Below are 9100 nucleotides of genomic sequence, written 5' to 3' on the forward strand. Positions count from 1 at the left end.
ATAACCTATAATGGAAAAGAATCTGAAAAAGAATATATGTATATATGTGTATAAATGAATCACTTTGCTGTACACCTGAAACTAACATAACATTGTGAATCAACTACATTTCAATTAAAAAAAAATGTCCTGTCTTATTCTTCAAGTCCCGGAGATCTCTTAAGGTTTGAAATTTGAGGTCAATAATCCTGAATTGTATCCAGACAATAGCACAAGACATGAGGGTCCCTCTTAGACACGTCACCTAGAGCAGAGTGTGGGCAGTGGGCAACCCCACATCCCAGTCCTTCCTTCTCTATTCTTATTAGCAGCCTTTACGCCCATGACTGACCCACACCAAGACACTGTCAGGATGGTATCTTTAGTGCCAAGGAACAGGACTTGAAGGCAAAGCATCTCTGGACTTTTGCCTCACTTCTCATTTCTCTTAGGATCCTTTTCCTGAGTCAGTTTATAAAGGGTGATTTTTATGAACAGAAATGCCATGTGTTTGATTGATTCACTCATTACTTAAAATGTGTGTTTGCTAACATTAATATCTGGAGCTCCCTTGGGTCTGATTATATTGTGCAACCATTCTGCCCATTTTCCTTCATGTGTTCATGCCTCTTCTGGTGCTTAGCAGTTGTTCAGTTCATGCAAGATATTGCAATCGCACAAATGTTTATGGAAGTAACTTGAGTTCTTGGGTGATGTTATCCTCATCAGCCTTCAGAGAGGGCTTTATGTGTGCTTTTGCCAGCCCCTTATGAGCCCTAGCAATCCTGGATCATCCCAGCCCAATTTCACAGACCGTGATGCTTGGAAGCTGGATTCTATTTCCTGTGACGACGTTAGCTTCTAGTTCACCCTGCTTCAAGGGCTTTGGGTTTCAGCCTAAAGAAAGCCCCTCCTCCCCCATGTGACAGTTCCATACTCAGTCTCCCTCCTCCTTGTCCTACTAGGTGGTCAAAAGTGTTTCTCAGCCTTTCAGCCTCTTGGCTACTCCCACTGGAATAAGTGTGTTACTTCTAGTGGAGAAGTGGCCTCAAAACCAAGAAGAAGGAGGAGGAGTAGCAGGAGGGAGGGAAGAAGACAGGGAAGAAGACAGAGGAGGAGGGTGGAGAAAGGGAAGAGAAAATGGAGGAGTGGAGGAAGGAAAGAAGAAAAGGGAAAGAGAAATGTTACAAGGCAAGTTTTTATCATTGAAGGAGTGTTAACCATTGGAAAAATGATAGTTCCAGGGTCAGGGCAACATTGCAGGGGGTCTTGAGTGACCAATAAATCTATGTCCTTTTTATTTTATATTATTACTTTTTAGTGGAGGGGGTAATTAAGCTTATTTGTTTGTTTATTTAATGGAGGTCCTGGGGATTGAACCCATTAAATAAATAATCCTGGGGATTGAACCCAGGACCTTGTACATGCTCGACTTGCTTTCTACCACTGAGCTATACCCTCCCCCACCCCAAGGTCTTTGGATTTACCTTGAAGTTCATTAAGGAACACTAAAAAAAAAAAAAAAAAAAAAAAAAAATTCTCCAGCTAATTCACTGGCCAAATTGTAGAAAGAGCACTTTTTCAACTTTCAGATGACTGTGTGATGAGTTAATTAGAGACTCCTTTGTGGACACTACGATGCAGTAAAGTGAGCTGATGTGAAGGAGATGGGAAGAAAGGAAGGAAGAGAATAAGGAAGGATGGAAGTTGGGAAATATTTTTGCTCAGATTTAGTCTTCTTTACTGTTGGAATATTTTTACTACTACTAGATAAAGAGAGGAGTTTGAAAGATGAGGAGATTAAGAGTTGCTCACTAAGTTGTAATTGTTTTTGTCCTTTTCTCATGGTAAAGAAAATTCTACAAATGAGAAAATTGAATGTTTACAGGTAAACGGTGGCACTTATAGGTTAAAGGTGAAGTTTCCTGTACCCTTATCTTTCAAAATTACTTTCCATTGTGACCACTGGTCTCACTGTTGGATGAATTCAGGACTATTTCCTGTTTAACATATTTTTGTTATTGTGGTAAAACATACCGAACGCAATATTTGTCATTTTAACCATTTGTAAGTGTACAGTGGCATTAAGTATATTTACAATGTTCCTGTACAATACATCTGCACATATTGAGTTTGTTTTATTTCATATTTTTTTTTCATGTACAGAATTTTACATTTTTAATACTTGGTTAAACAAAATACATCTTTTGCAAACAAACCCAACACAGGGCCAATGAAAAAAGGGGAATAAAAGCAAGAAAAACAAAAAAAACCTAGGGTTGCCCCTTACTGGGCATCAGGGTCAGGCCTGCCCCTCTTCCTTGAAGGAAGTCAGGCTTTTTGCCCTTGGGCATCAGCGTGGGTCCCTGTTCCTAAGCACTGGAATTGGATACAAACAGAGAAACCAGCCCTGAAATGTTTTTAAACATCTTTGCATATCCCATTGGCTCATGGACTCCAAGTGCATGGGGACTCCTTTGAAGTGCCATTTGCACAGGCCCAAGCAGATTGGTGGAGAGGAGTTTCCTCCTCCTCCCAGGAAACGGCTTACATCACTGACAGTGCCAATGGACCCAAGATCCTGCTTGTGACAATCAGCAAGGTTGGCCTTAACTTCCAGCTGGTGGTGGTTGGAATGTCCTCGTGCAGGGGGAAAGAGCTCCCTGTGGGGCCAAGCAGGTCTGGTGTAGAAAATGGTGCAGAAGAGACTGCGGCCAGTTGCTGAGAGGGTGTAATGCGGTAGCCGCTTGGTGGCCTGTTACTCAGCATAAAAATGGCCTTGTTGGATTGATACATGTGCAGAAAAGTGCTGGGGTAAACATGCACTCCAGTCACAGTGGGGAGAGAGCCGCAGCCTCATCCCGTTAAGCTTGCTCAAGTTTGACATGCAAGTCCCAGGCTGGCTCTGCTGCTGGAGAGAAGTCTGGCCAGTGGGGCAGCTTGCAGACCTGCCAAGACGATTGATCTGCAAGGGTGGACAGGCCGTCCCTGCCTGCCCACCTGGCTTGAGGCAGCCACAGCCACTTTGGTGACAGGCAGTGTGGTATGACACTTACTTCCCCTCCTCTTTTGTTTTCCAAAGTTATGGGGAGAAAAGTGGCCTACAACTATTTAAAGAGGTAGGGGGCAGGTCAATTCTGAGTTGATCTGTAAAGGAGACTATAGAGATGACAAACCCAAGTCCTAAACATAATGCACATATCCACCCAACTTGAGGGCTCTGCTCTTGTCACAATAGTGACTCCACACCTAGGACTTCTGCCAACTCTAGCTGCTCCCAGTCTCTGAAGACTTATCTTCACGATACTTTCCTTGCTCAGCTGTCTCAAACTAGTGGAATTTGATGTCAAAGGCAGTCATTCTTTTCCCTGATTTTGCCAGAGTGGGTCAACTGGGAATATTGCCCTTTTCCCTGTCTTGTCCCCCAGAGCCTCCTAAACCAGTGTGGTGCAGTGGCAGGGACAATGCCGGAGGGAGCCAGGGAGGCAGTCACGCTGCCCGTGCCTGCCCCAGCCTGGCTTTGGCCACAACCTCTTGGACACCTCCTGTCTCACTACAAAACTGCAGGCTTTAACCACCTGGAGTGGAATATTAGAGAACTTTTCATTATAAAATTCCAAGGATAGCCATAAACCACCTTTAAAAATGGGGTCGGGGGGCAGGAAGGGTTGGAGACAGCATGCTGTACTTCTGCTGTGGTTCTGGAGATGGTTTCCTGAGAGGCTTTTCTGCTTTGGGTCCTTCAGGCCAGCCACACGGGCTTTGCATGTACAGTGTCTTCAGACCCACTGGCTGCCAGGAAAGGGGAAGTGGAGGCAGCATCTCCAGAGGAGTCAGAGCAGCAGTAAACTCCAGCAGAGCCTCTGTCAAGTCCTCACAGAAATGGGGAAAATAAGCTAGGACCCACGTTTCTTTCTTCTCCCTTAAACACGGCAAGGGTCTTCCATAGCTTGCCCTAAGCACACAGAACTCCTACTTTCCTTTCCCAGGAACGAGGATCGCTGGCTGGTTCTTATAACAAACAGTCCACACGTCTGTCCTATTGCACTGCCAAATCTGAGGGGAAAACCCCGATGAGATGTTTGGGGAAGTGGCAAGGGCAGAGCCACTGTATAGGCCACAGCACATCACAGAGGATTTAGAGGGTGGAGGTGAGGGGAGGTTGGGCAGAACTGCCTTACACGTCAGCCCTCCAGCTCTAATGGGCCTCCACCTTTTCTGGTACCACCAGCAGAAGTTCGCAGTTCTTTCCTCGCAAATGATGTTTTAGAAATTTCCTGAGCTCTCACCTCCAATCCATTCTGGCATCTTCAGTTTGGGGTCAAGGTGTAGTAGGCCCCTCCCACCTCTCGAACACAGATCCAGTGCTGCCTTTTGAGTGGCAGCTTCAGTGGACCCCAGCACAGGCTGGAGGGCAGATTCACGATGAAGCCCATAACGTTACTGAGAGCAATGGCACCCACATCCCTGCGCTTGTCCCACCAAACAGCTTCATAGCCTTTGGTCTGAAGTGCTGCCATAATGACGTTCACATTGTAGTTCCCATTTCCCAGCATGCTCTTCTTGTGGGGAGTCACCATGGTGTTTGGAGACAACCTCTGGAAAACCTCTTGCAGCGTATCCTGGATGAAGGCATTGTTGTCCTGGAAGACTTATTGAGGGCATGCGGGGCACAAAGCTCCCTGCGCTGTTTCTCATGGAGGATATGTGGGGGTGCTGCCTGGGGCAGCTCCACTGATTCAGATTTGGCCTTGTCTCCTTTCCATGGCACGCAACTCGTGTTTTTCATTTTAGATTCCAGAGGGGGCTAAAAACACCCCACCCTTCCCTCCTGAGGAGGAATGTATGCTTCTCAGTCTTTCCAGAATTCCTGAGGTCCACATTATTTTCTGGTGTCCATGATTTATGCTTTGTCACGGGAAGAAAAGGTTGGAATCAAAAGGAAAAATAATCCCCCCTTTTCTCTCTTCTTGATGGAAAGATAACTTTTGGATTAGTGTATTTCACCACCACTGTCAAAGTGCAGAAGTTTTAAAAAATTGTATAAAATCTAAGACCTTGTTTTCCTTTTCACCTTCCTCTTCCACCTCCTACAAAAAAACCCCCCATGAATTTCTTGCTGTATTTTTCTCTCTGCAAATGTCAACCAGGCCTCAAAGCAGGAGGACTGAACGAAATCGGTCACATCGCTCTTTTTCTTCCATTTCTTTTGAACCACAACGCCACTGACCCAGGAGACAAGGCCTAGGTGGTGGATAAAATGCAAATTTACTGTATCTATTGAAATAATCATTTGACATTTTTCCTTTGTTAATATGTTGAATTACACTGATTGATTTTTTTTAACGTTAAACCAAACTTGCTTTCCTGGGGAAAGGGAAATTCACTTAGTCATGGTGTACTTTTTAAAGTATATACATTACTGTGTCTGATCCACTTAGCTATGATATATCACTTTTTGATATACTGCTGGTTTGATATATCTTGTTGATTTTTGTATCTTTGATTATAAGGGATATTTGTCTGTAGTTACATTTTTTGAATGTTTCTATTAATTTTTCTTTTGCTTCTTTAAAATTATGCTGGCTTTGTGAAATGAGCTGAGCTTTTTGCCTCTCCTATTTCCTGAAAAAGTCCTATGTAGGACTTCTTATTATTTCTTCCTCAAATGTATGAAAGAATTCAGCATTGGAGACATCATGGGCTAGAGGTTTTTTTTTGGTGTCTGAGAAAGTTTATGATGACATAAACTTTTTTTTGCAGATACAGACTGTTTAATTTTTAGAATTCTTCTGTGTCAGTTTTGATACATCATATTTTGGAAGGAGTTATTCCATGTCAGTTTTCAGGTTATTTGAGAAAACATAACCAATAACATTCCTGTTTTTTTCCTTTATCTGTAAATTCCTTTAAATATTTATATAATTTGTGGTATGTTTTCCCTTTTAATTTCTGATGTTGGTAATTTATGCTTTCTCTTTTTTCCTTAATCAAACTTGCTGGAGGTTTATTAATTTTATTAATCTTCTCAAAGAACCTTATTTTCACTTTGTTGATTTTCTCTATTATTAGTCTATTTCTTGCTCAGTTGATCTTTATTCTTACACTTATGTCTTCTTTCTTATGTTTAATTTGCTCTTCTTTTCCCCCCTAGAATATAGAAATTGAGATAATTGATTTAAAATATTTCTACTTTTCTAACATATTGAATCTCAAAACCTTTACTGGGTTGATTATCATTCAATTTGAATTATTTTCTAATTTTCTTACAGTTTTTTTTTTGTGACCCATGTGTTATTTAGAAATTATTGTTTACTTCCCAAATATTTGTGCTTTTTGGAATGTATTTTCACTTTTTCCTCTTAATTTTGAAGGACATTTTTTGCTGATTATGTAGTTGTATAATAGAGCTTGGTAAACGATGGCTCCATGGGCCGAATCTGGTTGATGGATTGTTTTGCTATGACTCCTGATCTACGAATGGTTTTAATACTTTAAAATGTAAAAGATAAGGAAGTGATGTATCAAGCAATGTTATAAGTGCCTCCTATGCAAGATCTCAGGCAGCCCTTACAGTAAAGCTAGAAGACGTGTGCTGTTTTTATACTGGAAACATAGAGTTCACTCTTGGCTTCTCATACTCTTTATCAAGTCAAGCAAATTTATTTCTATTCTGAATGGATGATGAATTATCTCAAAAACTTGAGGTATCCATTTAGGTGATTATATTAATATAGTAAATTATATTGAAGTATTTTTGTATTTCTGGAGCACACTCTATTTTACCTTGATATGTTTATTGCTTAATTTTACCTTTATATATTTGCATATTTTACATAGGTGTGTGGTATTTTTAACCTACCCACTTGTGATCAAAATTATACTGACATCAATGAATAAGTTGGACGATGATCCTTTTAATAATATTTTCATCATCTGTGTATAGTGTTTTAAGATTTCATAAACATTTTTCTTCTACATTGCCTCATCAATCTCCAGATGATACACACATTTAATACATTAAGTGTCTTAGTCCACTTAGCTACTATAATGAAGTACCAGAGATTGGTATTCTGGAAACCAGGAAGTCCAAGATCAAGTCCATGCCAGCACTGTCATGTTTTGTTGAGGGACCTCTTGTGGGTTCAGACTTATCATTGTATCATCACATGCTGGAAGGTCTTGGGGAGCTCTGTGGGGTCTTTTTTATAAGAGCACTAATCTCATTCATGAAAGCTCCATGCTCTTGACTTAATCACCTCCCCAAAGTCCTACCTCCTAATACCATCACCTTTAGGATTTAGGATTTCAACATGTGAATTTTGGGGGGACACAAACATTCAGATTACAGAATTAACAGATTATTAACAGATTACCTTGTGCTTCTTAAGAAAAGCATTAATATTAAGATTCTGGCTTCCTGATCTATCTCTATGTAGCTTTAGGATGTACTTTGGCCCACTCATGCATTTTCTACTGGGCAGTTGCCACTACAGTATATACCCTTTGAAGACAAGTACCGTGTTCCTTTTGTTCTTTGTATTCTCAGTTTCTTACATAGTGTGTGGCAAGTCATTGAAACTTACTAAAAATTTGTTGAGTACGTGAAGTTACTTGTGGCTTGGGGGAAAGGATAGATTCTACTTCTCACTATTGACTGCTGCTTACTTTAAGTGTTTTCATACCTCTTTTTATAATCTTCCCTCTTAGTGACAACTAAACCTAGAAGAGAAGCAGGATTCTGGTTGTAAGAAAATGTAGCCGGGGAAAAACATGGTCACACTACCATGCTTTTCTGTTGCATCGGCAGGACCTGAGATGCTTATTCTCCATGTTTCGATTAGAGTAAGAGATGGAGAATAAGCCATTAGACATGCCACCTAGTTGGCTTCTTTGGGTGGCCGTTACTAGTTAAGGCAAGTTTTTCAATGTCAAGTCATAAAATGATAAGCATATGGTCTTATTATTAGTTTCCTCTGGAATCCAGTCTTTTAATATATGACAAAAATCTGTTACTGGTATTTTTTGAGCCAAAGAGTGTCTGTAGTCTATAAATTTAAATCTGATCTTGACTGTAATAGATGCCTCCTGTAGGTAGAAAAGATGTTCCTATTCACACTGGTACAGTTCCTTTGGATTATGATTTTCAGTGTCATTTTTTAAAATAAAATATTTTAATTTTCTTTCATCTGAGCCCCGCAAGCTTTATTTTTAGAACTAAAGATTTAATTCCAACAGGATATGTTTAGAACTCTCATGTACTGGCTTTCTGAAAACACTGAGTTTCATCTTATTATGAAAAGTGTAAACAGGTTACAGCTCAGAAACAGGTGTTAGAACACTCAGCTTTTTGAACTTCACAGGGATGTCTTCCAGCAGCGCACAGCAGACTGTTCACATGTGATTCCAAATAACACTGAATTTAAATCTCACATCTTTCTATCATTTTTTCCCCTCTTTTTCTGTTAGCTGGCAGTACACAATGTAAACTTCATTCATATATTAAATAAAAAAGCATCTCCTTCTCTATGTTGGCAATTATTTCCACAGGAATATGAACCCATGTTCAACTAAGCAAAGGAAATCTTCAAAGGAAAATTTTCACAAATAATTGTGATTTAGTACAAGCATGCCCCCCCCTTTTTTTAAACATGTAACAATGCTTACTGAGCATCTACTATGTGCATCTACTACTACACCACACATTCGTCAAAGGCTATGAGTACAATTGTAAATATGACAGGAAAGACCCCTCATCTCATAGAACTTGCATTATGAGGGAAGGAGATGAGCAAGCAACCAACCAAAGAATCATCTAACCAAACAACCAACCAACCAAGTCTTTCTAGTTAATGACAACTGTCATGAGGAAGATAACATAACGTGTGCTGGACAGTGATCTGGGAATGAGAGCATGGGAGGGTGTAGGGTAATCGGAGTGAGGACACTCGTTTTAAACCCTTGTTATTCTAAAGCATTTAAAAGCAATTTTTTGAAGTTATAACATTCCACACTTAAAAAGATGAATTTGAATTTTTAAAAACTAAGGACATTTTACCACATAAACAAAATAAAATAACATTATCATATTTAATAAATTTATAAAATACTTAGAGGTATC

At 40.2% G+C, this 9100-nt stretch overlaps 1 pseudogene; it reads right to left on the minus strand.

Moving 5' to 3' along the window:
- Positions 1-4156: 4156 nt before the first annotated feature.
- Positions 4157-4768, minus strand: LOC102511462 (annotated as a pseudogene).
- Positions 4769-9100: the final 4332 nt, after the last annotated feature.

This window comes from Camelus ferus, chromosome 35 (assembly GCF_009834535.1).
Source record: "Camelus ferus isolate YT-003-E chromosome 35, BCGSAC_Cfer_1.0, whole genome shotgun sequence".
In the NCBI taxonomy this organism is placed as follows: Eukaryota; Metazoa; Chordata; class Mammalia; order Artiodactyla; family Camelidae; genus Camelus; species Camelus ferus.